The following is a 15,071-nucleotide window of genomic DNA, read 5'->3' as shown; positions in this document are numbered from 1 at the left end:
TTTCTGTACCTTTTCAGACTCTCTAAAAATGAAAAGGACCGAGTTTTCCTTGTTGTTAGACTCGTTAAAATGATTAAATAGCGACAAACTTGTCTTTAGACGAGAACGAGTTTCCCTATCGCTAAGCTCGTTAAAACATAGCGATGGGCTTGCCCGAAGGGCAGGTTATAGAACAAGCATATGTTATCCTCCTCAAGCTTGACAAAAATAAAGAGGTACTGGTCAGAAATGACTGGGGAAAAATTGGGAGAACCTCAAAGCTTTAATGGTAGCAAGTCGCTCTTGAACATGACACTTTGTCCTCCGTATCACATCGGGTTGGGTTGTTTCATTCACCGGTCTCATCACCATGGTCCTCGCCAAACCATCCACATTTGGGGTAATGCTACCGATCCATCACATCAGTGTCGTTATATGTTCAAGAGATGTTGTTCAGAAAGAGTCAACAGTGTCCCATCCACTGCCATACATTATCCTTCATCCACTCATGATCGCCACCCTGAATCATATTTCACAGATCGTTTTCACCTCCACTAAAATCATTAGCTCCGTTCCGTGTCACTGATGTGGGATTCATTAAGGCCCTCCTTTGACGGATCGCTTCTTGTCGACTTCAGCTCATTATCCAAGAAGTTGATCTAGGAACAACCCCCCCAGTACTTTGAAGCTTGCATGCCTCAATGGCAAGTTTCTCACTTCCGGTGACAGGTATACATCAATGACCTTCGACCAGAAGATTTTGCGTGGTGTTCGACACCAAGTCCTTTATTCACACCACGTGAATTGTACTGCAGTACCTTGAGGGTCATTATCATTATCGGTGATTCCTCTCGCACTTGTTAACGGTTTACATTATTGACCAGTAATCAAGCGATGTCTTTCCATGTTCGACTTCAGCGCAATTCTCACATGGATCGACTTGTACTTAGAGTGAAGATCGAACGAGTTTGAAGACCCCGGATCTAGTTTCATCCATCCGGGCTGCGATATATATATTCAGGATATAAAGACATTTGTTATGTACATCATTGCAGCAGATGATCATCCTACTCGAAGGATGATAATTTCAGCAGAGAATTATCAGTCTACCACCAGACGATCGTCTGTTCTATGTACCAAAATGAATTTATAAAGCTGAGCATGGGAATGCCCGCCTCAGCTAGATCATGAAAGCAGAATGAAAAATAATGTATTGTATTGTATTTTATTACAAGGCACCTCTCAACGATTGAATGAACTTCGGATCCTCCTGATAAAGCATTTCACCCGATAAACGACCTCATACTTTAGGGGGCAACTGTTATAGACATTTTTGTGCCTAACAGCATGAAGCATGAAATGTCGATAATCTAAGGGATCCAAAGTCCCTAAACATGTTGTTCCTACCCCTAGAGGAACAAGGTCAGCAAACCACAGCACTGAAAATCAGTTCTCCACCTGAAAACACTCAAAAACAAGCTATTTCTGGATCATGTCAACTGCTCCACTGAGCATCTGCGCTGAATGTCAACTGCTCCACTCTGTACCTACGCTGAATGTCAAAAGCAATGAAGGCTACCTGCGCTGGGCGAGATTGGCCAAGTGGCACAGTCATTCTGCAAGGTGTCAAATGCCTAGGAAGCTTCCAAAATGACACTTGGATCAGGGAATTCGCCTTGTGATGAGTAAGAGGATCTAGATCTCCAAGTGGAAGCAAGAAACTCCAAGTGGACTCAAGAACTGAAGTATAACTGAAGTGAGAGAGGACACTAGTCAGCTTCATGCCAGCCTCAAGCTGACTCATCCTTTCTCCAAAACTCCTATATATAGAGCTCTCTCATGAGGTCTAGGGGGGCTGGAATCTTGTGAATGTAAGGAAGTGCTGTTGGTTTGAGTATAGAACTATTGGGTGATTGCTTTGAAGGAGGTGAAGAGGAGATTTCTTTCTGCTGGGAGGTGTTGCTGGATTGGGCCTATTATGGTTGTAACTCTCTCAGAACTTTACTTCTTCCATTAATAAAGTATTTGAGGTTCTTCTATATGCATGTGTCTCTGTGGCGTATTGATACTTGTATATTTGATTTATTCTAATCCTTGAATCAATTATGGATGTATGCTTCTTGTAGTTTCCCTTTCTTGTGCTTTTGCAGGATCTTTGTGTAGCTGGGCCAGTGAAAGAGCAAGGAGCTGGGAGCAAGCGGCAAAGAGGGAAGATTGGATCAACCATTAGCGGAAGACAACGGTTAGTGGATCTCTTTCTCCTCTCTCTTACATCTCATAAAGAAGTAATCTTGAATAGCTTTGCTTTGATTGTTGCTGAGGTACTATCACCCTTAGAGTGGGATAGGGTCATTCCGTATTGGATACTTTTCCCAACAACACAATGGTGAGTTGCACTTAAATAGATTAACTCAGTTCTATGTCTTGAACTGAGGTTTGTTTGCTCTATTGTAGTTTTCTTTGGAACGCCTCCTTTTTGTTATGTTTTCGACTCTTGAGATTGTGTAAAATATTTTTGTTTCATTCATTGAATTTCCAAACACCAAATCTATCGAGTACTTTCTCCCATTATAAGATACAAAAGTAGTAATGATTGTCCCAACATGTTTTAGTTATAATGGAGGTTTTTTAATTAGACACCTTGATTGTCTAGTTTATGTTGTCCAAATTGCAGTATTTGAGACAACTATTATTTCTGTGTACGTTTGTAGTGAACTTTCCGTAATCAGCTTGATCAACCAGCTTTCATGGGTATGCTTCTTGGAGGGAAATTGATTGGGGACCATTCCATTCTTTCAGGAAGCCCAAGAATGGCTAAGACAAAAACCATTTTCTTTGTCAATATTAATAGGGTGTTTCTCAATTTCTAGGCTTCTTTGATAGGATGAGTAGGGTGGTGGGGCTTTTGACTAAAAAGATTTATCTAGTTGAAGCAAACCATCTGTTTGGTATTAGAAGAATGTTCAACAATGGTTGAATTTTTATTCAATATTGATTTGTGTTAGATATATGCTCTTTTCGTTTGGTATAAAAGGAATGATTGGTTTGGCTTGTTACAATAAAATATTGCACCTTAATGCAAAGCCTTAGTGACAAAGATAATGAGTAACATGTGAGAGTTATTACTAACACCTTAACAACTACTGCTTTCATTTTAGTAATGGATGCTATAATGAATATAAAAATATAAATAACATTAGATAATAATTAATAAAAAAAAATATCTCTTAAATCTTGGTGAATCAGTAACTTGTTGGAGTAATCTCGGGGAAGCCCAGGATCAATCTTCAAGTTTCCACTATAACACCAAGGGTATATCCAACAACCCACAAGTTAGATATACTAATAACTTATGACTTAGCAAGAGTCGAGATACATCAAAAACTTCAGGCAGGGCTCTATCCCAGGGGTTGCCTACTCTTTGAGTGTAAGGATCTATGAAACTTTTTCCTTTTCCCTAGAGTTTCCAGAAATTATTTTGCTCATTACCCGTTCAACAGTGCAATATAACATATTCCGTAATATTAGTTTTTAACATAATATCATCATTCATTTAATGAGCAAACCCAATGTTAAGAGAGACATCAAAAATGGATCTCTGCGGGCCGACGATGAACCCTAGCCAAGTTGTGGCCGCCTCCCCTGCTCTGGATGCTACCCGGCCGAGGCTCCGCCCTGCAGCAAACAACAAAGCGAAACCATTACAGAGTTCACGGCTCTTGAAGTGGCACTCTTCAGCTGCCGTCGTCTCAACGCCCACGGACTCTGTTTTGCTTTGGTCCTCTGCCGCTGGCGCGGAAGATCTTGCTCTGCCCAAGCTCATTCGGGGGCTTCCTTCTCCATCAACGACAGCGCAGGCTATTACAGCCAGTCTTCACGCTAAGAAGCCCAGACCTCAGGACGGCGGCAAAAAGCACAGCCCGAGTTACCCAAGCCCTCACGGAAGACGTGCTCTGGCCATCCGGATCTCGGTCTGTCAAATAACTGAGGGTTTCTACCATGAACCAGTGCAGTGGACCTCACTCGCCTGGTCTCCATTCGGTTCTGGGGCGAACATCCACTTTCAGAAAGGCATTCGCAGTCTCAGATCTGATAGCGATGGGCCAGATCAGACCACCCAGCAGGCAGAGCAAGCCATGCTCTGGCCAGATCCAGAGATCTGTAATCATTTTGACATGGGGTCCAAGCCTATATCTGACCCCTTTCAGATTTTTATTTCTCAGCCTTCAGGCAGAACCAGCATGCAATGGGTGAGCCCTTCAGATCTGGTGCAGGAGCTCAAGCTGCAGCTTGAATGCAGATTGGGGATTCCATCCAGCCTTCTGCGACTTCTCTCTCAAGGTAAACAACTTGAAGACCATCTTCCTCTTTCTGCTTACAGCATTTCCAGGAACAGCGTGGTGGTGGCGAACCTTCGTTTAAGAGGAGGTGCAGGGGGGCAAACTTCCTCCTCCAGGCATTTCTCATACAAGGATGCAGTACACTCTGAGAATCCCAAACCACCAGAAGCCCCTAAATCTAAGGTCTTCCTGGTGGACAAGATCGAAGAGGTTCCCTTTGTTGAATTCATGCATGAAGAACTGGCTTCGCAGCAACAAGAGTTTGCTGAAAGAGCCATCATCTGCAGATTTAATGGTTTGTGGCCGCGTTCTCAGGATCTCTACGCATGGATACATGCAAACTGGACACATAACTGTAAGGTCTTTTTCTGCTCGAAAGGCTATTTCATTGTTTTATTCAAAGATAGTGAGCACTATGTAAAGGCCTTAGAAGAGGGCCCTTGGTTCATGGGAAATGCAGGGTTATTCTTGACCCCTTGGTTCCCAGACTTCGATCCAGACACTGCAACTATCACCAAGACTCCGGTATGGATTCGGCTTCCAAACTTTCCTGCCCACTTATGGAATACTCGTGTCTTCAGAGTTATAGGAGACACCTTGGGCAGCTTCCTCTGTGGAGACTTATGGCGAGAATCTAAAGGACTCTACTCATATGCAAGATTATGTGCGGAGTTAGACCTGAGCAAAGGTCTTCCAGAACAAATCAACCTTAAGATAAACGACCTTGTCTGGACCCAGACTCTGGACTACGAGAATACAGCTTTTCGGTGCCGCCATTGCCATCAATCTGGGCATCTGCAGAACACTTGTCCATCTCGACCGGCAAAAAAGAGCAAAGCCAATGCTTCCAAACCCAAGCCCAAGCGCTGGACTCCCTGCTCTCCTCCTCCAGTGGTGGATCCTGGTTCCTCCAGCTCGGAAGATGAAGACAGCGATGAAGAATTGGAACAGGTCCCATCGCCCGTGGCCCCCGCTACCGATGGTGGGGCGCCTTCCTCTGACTCAGCCATTGCTCAGAAACGTGTCCATCTATCTTCCTCCTCAGATTCAGAAAAGGAGAGCTTCCCCAAGGAAGGAACGCCGGTGGGAGATCCCAATCTTCAAGTTGTAATCGCTCATCCACCTCAAAATGGTTGGGTTGCAGTCAAGAATCGAAAAGGGAAAAAACCTCGTGTTGGAACCTCTACCCTTGCAGGGTAGTTCTCTTTGTTTCTCTCAGTTTCAAGTGTCTTGTTGTAACTCCTTGTTTGCATAGCTCCTTTTCTGGAACCGAGGTTGACAGGTCTGTCATTTCCGGTTGCCGGTTCTTGCTTCTTTGAGATGTACCCTCTTGTACAATATTTTCACTTAATAGATTTAGTCTTAACTAGAAAAAAAAAATGAGCAAACCCAATGTTTATTCAATCAAAGCTACCACCCTTTTCAAGTAATCAATCTCTAGAACCGATTCCAAAATTCAATAGGCTATATCCTATGTTGCACGAGTTTTTGGAACGTGGGAACGTTGGGAACTTGGGTGCGGGTGTCCGAAATGGCTAGAGGTTTCCCTAAAATTTACAAGAAACAGTTAATCAGGAGCGATTGTATTATACAATAAAAAAATAAAAAATATAAACTTAAAAAATATTTTTTTTAATTATATAATAATCAAAATTAATATTGAATCAAAATATTCAAAAATTAAAATCAATTTAAATATATAAATAATAAAAATATAAAATCTCTTATATATAAATATATTCTTTGGGTGTCTTTTTCCTTCAGTCTCTCACTCTTATATATATAAAATGTCAAAGTTCATTATGAGTTCTCTGACATGTTTCTCTACTTATTCATAGGAGAAAAAACAACTCTAATGTTTAAGCATTCACTGTGAGATACAATATGCACACACAATTTTCTGTGATATATATATACATAAACAATAAAAGAAATACTCATAAGCATAACATCTCAGATATTCCTTTTACGTCGAGGTGCCACACGCTTCCTTAACCCATCAAGAGATTGTTCCAGTTTCTCAATTAAGGATATCAGTGTTAAGGATATTTTTGGCTTTTCTTTTTGAAAAGGTTTCAACATAGGCTCATGTTTTGTGAGCAGTTCAGCATATTTCTCTACAGGATTTGTATTCCCCAACCCAAGGGAATGCCGGAACTCCAAAAAAAAGTGTTCAAAATTCTGAGAACTTTCCCAGCGCCCACTAAAAAGGTAATGTTCTCAGTTCCATAACTCCAGTGGCACTAAAACCATTGGAACAGATTTCCCACCTTTTATGAACTTCCCATGTAACAAAGGTTATATCCAATGGACGGCTATATACCCAAAATCAGAAATAAAATACACAGTGCACAACTAAGGTCTCATTCAATTTCTAATTAAAAAAACTAAATACCTGTGTTCTCAAACTATCGGACGAATCAGTAATGACGTTGGGACCCACTCCTCTGTAATCTGCTTCAAGGCCCACACTACCTCAGAAGATTTCTGCTGCTATTCGGTTGATCTGGGCTCTCCTTAATCTTCCGTTATGCTTCAAAGCCCGCAATTGCTTAAGGAAGCAATACGCCTGGTTACAAGAGTCTCTTCCACACCGAATTATTTTGGACGATTGCTTCAGGAAATTCAAAATTTCCTGAATCAGTGATTTTCTGTCACGGACACAAACTCGGGAGACTCGACAGAAGACCGGGTCCGGTTTTTGATGTACATAGCTACGGAGATCTGATTACAAGAAAACTAATCCAATGGGAAGACAACCGCTGTCTTGTTTTTTCTTGCTTCAAAAATTCGATTCTATTCTATCCAGATTGTGTTTATTGCATGAGGATAATTACTTCAACGTGCTAAAGCTTTGATGTAGGAAGAAGACTCTGATACTTGGACGACAAACTAGAACAGTGATCCAAACAAGCGCAAAAATTCGTTTTGTTTTTCAAATGCTTCATAACAAAGGCCAATCCATAAAATGCGCTATTCACTGCCAGAACAGAGTTTGGTTTTCAAGTTGCTGCCTAGAACAAAGTTTAGTCCTCACAGAAATATGCTGCCTCAGATAGAACCCTTGCCTAGAACAAAGAGGAATAATAAGAAGTTGTCAACTGGGTGGAATCGTTCACCATCAAAATTAACAAGAAAGAAGTCTTAAAACCTTCAAATCTAATGCTAATCCATACTTGATGATTCAAATGAATTCTACTCTGAGGAACACTAAGAAGTTGTCAACTAAGGTGGAATCTTTTACCATCAAAATTGTTAAGAAATAAGTCTTAAAACCCTCAAAGTTAATGCTAAAAAACAAATACAAATATTAAAAAACAAATGAATTGATCCATACTTAATGACTCAAATGAATTCTACTCTGAGGAATACTGAGAAGTTGTCAACTAAGGTGGAATCTTTTACCATCAAAATTGCAAGAAATAAGTCTTAAAATCCTCAAAGCTAATGCTAAAAACACAAATACAAATGTTAAAAAACAAATGAATTAACCCATACTTGATGATTCAAATGAATTCTACCCTCTTGAATTTATAGATTTTTTTAGAGGATTGTCCCCTTAATTGATTGAGCGAAGTTCACTCAAAATCCCAACTTTGGGTTTCTTTCCCTAGCTGTCCCGAAACTTAACTAGACATGGGATACTTTAGGGTTTTCTTTTTTATCAAGGACTATAGCCTACAAGATCGATAAGCTACTTCATCTCAAGCAATTATTTTCTTGAGAACATTACAATCCCCCTTCCTGACATTGCTTGTCCTCAAACAATGACAAGTCCACGAGATCGATGTACTACACCCACTGGAAAGTACTCTTGGGAATGTCCTGTAAATTTCGAGGCTTACTCGAGGTTTCCTCTCAGGAAACTAGATGACTTTGAATGTGGACTGTAAGGTGTATATGATTGATTGGGAGAAGTCAAAGCCCTATCTCGGATCTTATTGATTTCCTACTACTGAAGTGTACTACCACTGCCACTTGCTAAGATACTATCAAGGGAAAATCGTCACAACTGCATAGGCCATTTTTTAACTTCATCCCCACCTACTGTAAAAATTGCTTTCTGCCATTCTTGGCTTTCAAGTTCATAAAGCACCCAATGCATACAATCACAATAGTCCTTGGTCTGCAATGGCAACCTACATCAAGAGTTTTGCTAGCTTGGAGAATCGTTTCTGCCATGAGGACTTGTACAACAAACTTATATATACTCGACCCAAATGGAGTAGGAACACTTCAATGCACTATTTCCTCTAGGGTGGCAGCATGGTCTAGAATCTTCCCAATTTGACTATAATTTAACAACCTCCTTTCTACCTGAACTGTTAAGTATTGCTTCAAGAGGACTGTAAACTTCGACAATAGTTAGTCAAAAGCTCTGTTTGCAGCTTCTTAATCTCAGGCCAAGTAATCTTGCAAGCTTGCAAAGATAAAGAGGTCAATTTTTTCAATGGCATGAGATGTTGTAGATAAGTGTTTGAAACATTCAACGAGACAAGAGTAGTCATTCCTGAGATAAATTCTAAGGCACCATCAGTGAGTTAGAAGTTTTGTGATAAATTTAATGATGTCATTGAAGTGAGATCTTTGATATTCTTAACCCTTGCATCTGTAATACTTCCACCACGTAGCTCCAATGACTGAAGCTTCTTGGAGTATCTTAAACGACTTGTCCCATAATCTGTAATATGGGCTTCAAAAAAATCCAGATGTGTCAAGCCAGTTAGACTTGTAAGAGAATACACTCCACTGCCTGTAACTTGTATGTCCAGATTCAGAGGTTTAAGCGTTGTCAATCCAGATAGCTTTTGCAAGCCAATATCAGTTACTTGGGTGAATGACAGGTTAAAACTTTCCAAATTTCGTAGCCTGACAAATCCAAGTTCACCAGAGAAGTAAGCCTTCTCAAACATTCCACTCCCTTGTCTCCAACTCTACAGGAATCCAAATTTAATTCTCCAAGTTTTGTTGGAGATAAGATGCACAACAAACATAAAAGCATATACACAGCTATAAAAATCATGCACAAGCAACTCAGGAATTAACGTGGTTCACCCAACCAATCTGGGCTACGTCCACACAACTAAGGCATCGGAAAAATCTCATTAATCAAACCAGGAGATTACATAAAACAAACTCTCGCACACCTCTCCCAGCTATCCGTATGACTACCTATTTTATAGCAAGGAGAATCTAACTGCCTCTCACATCAAATTTAGGATGCATTAATTTTCTCCCAACAACCTGGAGCTAATCCAGCAACAGATTTCTATTGTTGTCACACACTGGGATTTTTGCCTATTTCGTCTAAAACAGAAAAATCTCAACAATCTCCACCTTGACAACAATTAGCCTGATGCCCTGTTTGTTTATTATTTTTATTTTTCCTACAAGCCAAGAGAAGCCAAACACCAACGTAGCTTCTCTAACAAAACTGGTTTCGTGAACATGTCTGCACATTTTTCCTTTGTATGCATCTTTTCAAGAGAGACTCCCCTTTCAGTGATAACCTGTCTTACAAAATGGTACTTAATTGGAATATGCTTTGATTTACTATGATAGGCCGGATTCTTAGCCAAATGTATTGCACTTTGACTATCACAAAGTAACTTGATGTTGTCCTGTAACCTACCAAACTCACCAAGCAAACCTTTCAACCATACCGCCTCTTTGCAAGCATGCGAAGCAGCAACGTATTCTGCTTCAGTAGTAGATAAAGCAACAATGTTTTGTAGCTTTGACATCCAGCTAATAGCTCCACCTGCAAGAGTAAAGACATACCTTGAAGTTGACCTTCTCTTATCCAAATCACCTGCAAAATCAGAATCAAGATATCCGCAAACAGATTCACTACTCTTATTGTAAGTAATACAATAACTACTTGTGCCTCTCAGATACCGAAGCACCCATTTCACTGCTGACCAGTGCTCTTTACCCGGATTTGCCATGTACCTGCTGACAACCCCAACTGCATGTGAAATATTTGGTCGCGTACACACCATCGCATACATCAAACATCCTACTACATTGGCATATGGAATTCGAGACATATAATCCTTTTCTTCATCTGTATTAGGACATAAACTCGAAGAAAGCTTAAAATGGGAAGCTAAAGGGACTGAAACAGGCTTCACATTATTCATACCAAACCTCAAAAGTATTTTCTCAATATACTTTTGTTGTGATAGCCATAGCTTACCATTGCTCCTGTCTCTGAAAATCTCCATGCCCAAAATCTGTCTTGCTGCTCCTAGATCTTTCATATCAAATGTCCTTGCCATCTGAGCCTTCAACCTGTTGATTTCTTCTATGCTTTTGCTTGCTAAAAGCATATCGTCAACATACAATACCAAGATAATGAATATGCCATTATTCAACTGTTTAAAATAAACACAATGATCATATTCACTTCTAACATATTTCTGAGTCAACATGAAAGAATCAAACTTCTTATACCACTGCCGAGGCGACTGCTTCAGGCCATATAATGACTTCTTGAGCCTGCAGACAAATTTCTCATTGCGATGGTGAACAAACCCTTTCGGTTGTTCCATATATATTTCCTCATCTAAGTCACCATGTAGAAATGCAGTCTTAACATCTAACTGCTGCAACTCTAAATCAAGCAAAGCCACTAATGCTAACACAATTCTAATTGAAACAATTTTAACCACTGGTGAAAAAATCTCATGAAAGTCAATACCGGCTTTCTGAGAAAACCCTTTTGCAACCAGCCGTGCTTTGTACCTGTCTTCCGTATCATTCACACCCCGTTTCAGCTTGAAAACCCATTTACACCCCACAGTTTTCCTGCCTTTCGGAAGCTCAACCAGATCCCATGTACCATTCTTACTTAAGGCCATCATTTCGTCCTTCATGGCTGCTTTCCACTTGTCACTATTTGAACCTTCTACAGCTTCCTGATAACAGAAAGGTTCATCATCATTAGCGGTCAAAGCAACTGAAGTAACATGATCATCATACCTTCTCGGAGGGCGTTTGATCCTTGTAGACCTCCTTAAGAATGTTTCTGGTGCTTCCACAATTGGCTGTCTATCATCTGTAGGAACTTCTTCATGATCGCCATCTGAGACCTGTTCATAATCTGACTCTGAAACTTGTTCATGACTAGAATCTGAACTATGGTCATCACGACTATCATCAGAAGTGTTGTCAAACTGAATGTGCTTGAAATCAGATACATCATCCTGTTTCAATTTATTATCTACATCTAACTGTACAAGAGAGGATTCATTAAACTTTACATCTCTGTTGATGATGATTTTGCGGGTAGTAGGATCCCACAATCTATATCCCTTTGTTCCATCACCATACCCAACAAAGATATACCTTTTAGACTTTGGATCTAATTTAGTTCACTGATGTTTAGGCACTAGAGCATATGCTTCACAACCAAACACTCTGAGTTTAGAATAGTCACAAGGGTGTCCTTTCCATACCTCTTGCAGAACCTTGCAGCCTATCGCCGTTGATGGAGATCGGTTTATCACATAACAAGTTGTTGCCACTGCTTCCGTCCACAACTCCTTTTGCAACCCGGCGTTACTCAGCATACACCTTGCTCTCTCTAGAAGAGTCTTGTTCATGCGTTCAGCAACTCCATTCTGCTGAGGAGTATAAACCGTGGTCTTATGTCTCTCGATCCCTGCATCCTTGCAATAGTTGTCAAACTCCTTGGAAGTAAACTCACCACCATTGTCAGTTCTTAAACATTTTATAGTTCTACTAGTGTTGTTTTCTACCAATGCTCTAAACTGCTTGAAAACTGTAAAAACATCAGACTTCCTTTTCAACATGTAGACCCACACTTTTCTAGAAAATTCATCAATAAATGATAAAAAATATGACGAGCCACCATATGACGCTGTAGGGGCTGGACCCCAAACATCTGAATGGATATAATCAAGTATTCCTTTACTAGTATGTTTGCTTGTTTTAAACTTTTGCTTACTTTGTTTACCAAACAAACAATGTTTACAGAAATCTAACTTTCCAGATCTTAGATTAGGAAGTAACTTGTGGTCAGCCAAAATTTTCAACCCTCGTTCTCTCATATGGCCCAACCTTTGATGCCATAGGCGAATGGAACTACTGTCCTGTTCGGACACCGTAGACACATGATCTGACCCAGTTCTACCTTCTAATTGAAAAAGATTTCCTACCTTCTTAGCCTTCATCACTAGTAAGATACCTTTATAGATTTTCGTAACTCCACCTTGAATTACAGTTTTGTATCCATTCGTATCCAGTGCTCCTAATGAAATTAGATTTTTTCTTAGATCTGGTACATTTCCCACATCAGTTAACAATTTGGTTGTGCCATCTAACATTTGCAGTTGTATACTTCCTATTCCAACAATACTGCAAGTGACATCATTACCCATGTACACGACTCCATCATCAACTGATCTATATGTCTTAAACCAATCTTTATGAATACACATGTGGTTAGATGCCCCGGAATCTAACAACCAATGTTGATCATGTTTTGAAACATTAACAGACAATACCTCATCACTCATACCTGAACCAGATATTGAACCTGTATCTGTGGTGTTGGCTTCCTTCTTTTCTGTCGAAGAGCCTTCTTTAGCAGCCTGCTTTCGCTTCCAGCAATCCTTTTTCAGATTTCCAGCCTTGCCACAATGCCAACACTTCACCTTTGTCTTCTTTCCTTTGGACTTTGAACGAGAGTCGCTATGCTTTCCCCCAAAGTGTCTCTCTCTTGAGCGACCTCTGGCCATCATTACCTCTGACGTAGAGGTGTCTGCATTCGACCTCTTCCCCGTCTCCTCAGACAACAAGGCTCCAACAACATCGTCAAACTCAAGAATGTCTGCTGTACTAAAGCTTATGGAAGTAACAAAGTGATCCTAGGATTCGGGCAATGAACACAATAGAGTTATTGCCTTATCCTCTGAATCAAATTTCACATCTACACTGTCTAATTGCACCAGTAAGGTATTAAAAACATTCAGGTGATCAGTAATCGAGGTACCTTCTTTCATCCGCAAACCGTGAAGCTGCCGTTTCAGGAGAATCCGATTTGTCAAGGATTTCGTCATATACAGCTTCTCCAACTTCATCCACAAACCAGCTGCAGTCTTCTCTGACATGATGTTAAATAAAACATCATCAGCCAAACACAACCGAATTCCGCTCAAGGCTCTGCCATCCAATTCATTCCACTCATCATCTGTCACGAGGGAAGGCAGTTTGGACCTGCCCAACAATGCCTTTGCCACGCCCTGCTGTACCAGCAGATCATGCATTTTTACCTTCCAGATCTCGAAATTATTTTTGCCATTAAAATTCTCGATTTCGAACCGGGCACTTTGAGTTTTCGCCATCTCGTCTAAAAACAAAGAATCTCCAATTTTAATTTAACAAAAAAAAAAAAACAAAAATTGAATGTCAATAAATGCCTATGCCTCAGATTATCTTCGCCTTTTTAAAACAAAATCAACAACCCCCGGTGCTTTTGCTATTTAAACCTCAGATTTCAAATTAAAAAAGAAATGGCGCTTGCTGACCAACACCTGAACCGCGCCTATTAAAAAACGCTTCAAGTGATGACAAATTGGCGCGAGAATCCCACTCATATGCGCGCCAATCGGCTCATTAGCGCATTGGCGCACTTAATTAAATAGGATGAGCGCTAATTCAGGTGGTTGGTGCGACTTATTTTTAATTATCCGCGCCAATCCCAAAAGCTAAGGAATATACGCCACAGACTTCGTCAATACCAGCGCGCGCAAGACAGTTTCACGCTGTCAGCAATTACTCGAACCATCACAGCTCCACACGCGCATCAAGGTTTAGTCCACCCGGATTTATCAACAAACAGCTTGCGATAGATAGTTCTGGAGAAATAACACCGAATCTTGCTGGACTATACATGTAGGCCACACCGTTCCTCCATGTCTTATAAAAATAGAAATTCACATCGCTTCCCAAGCCACCAGATTATCAAAACGCTACTTAACAAGCATCTTCAGATGCAGGTCTGCGCAGACAATTGTCAAGGCTCAGCACCACGCAGATCGAAAACTGGTGTATTCAGGTTCAGCGCCGCGTTAATTGCTCAAGGCTCAGTGTCAACACTGGTCTATAGTTGAAAACCACGTATGGAAAACGCTGTCACATACAGCGCACCACAACAGTCTATACGCACCCTCAGGCCAGCTTATATATCCACAAATCCACGCCGTTTTGCATCACCAGCAATTACTATGGTGTTTGTGGGCGCATAGATTTCAACACCATAGCTGCACCAGCACAGCACTATATAAATACCAACGCACCACGCAATGATTGCAGTTTCCACGCAGGCAGAAAAAAGATACCTCCACGCAGTTAACAAGGTAGAAACCTCTGCACGATTTGCAACGCCTCCACGTAGGTAATGCTCCAGCACGTCAACGCTCCACCAGGTTTACGCACCAGGTACCAGTTTACACAGCAGGCACCAAGCTCTTCAAGCGCCTTTGCGCTCCACCTCCAGTACGTAAGTCCAACTCGCCTCAGTTCTCGGCCTCCAGCAATCAACAGCGCCTCCAACATGCTCTGATACCAATTGTTGGAGATCAGATGCACAGCAAACATAAAAGCATATACACAGCTATAAAAATCATGCACAAGCAACTCAGGAATTAACGTGGTTCACCCAACCAATCTGGGCTACGTCCACACAACTAAGGCATCGGCAAAATCTCATTAATCAAACCAGGA

Source organism: Pinus tabuliformis, chromosome 8 (assembly GCF_031772625.1).
Source record: "Pinus tabuliformis cultivar Carrire ecotype Pingquan chromosome 8, CPIR1, whole genome shotgun sequence".
Classification (NCBI taxonomy): Eukaryota; Viridiplantae; Streptophyta; class Pinopsida; order Pinales; family Pinaceae; genus Pinus; species Pinus tabuliformis.
The sequence above is the reverse complement of the archived record's forward strand: the minus strand, read 5'-3'. Positions refer to the sequence as shown.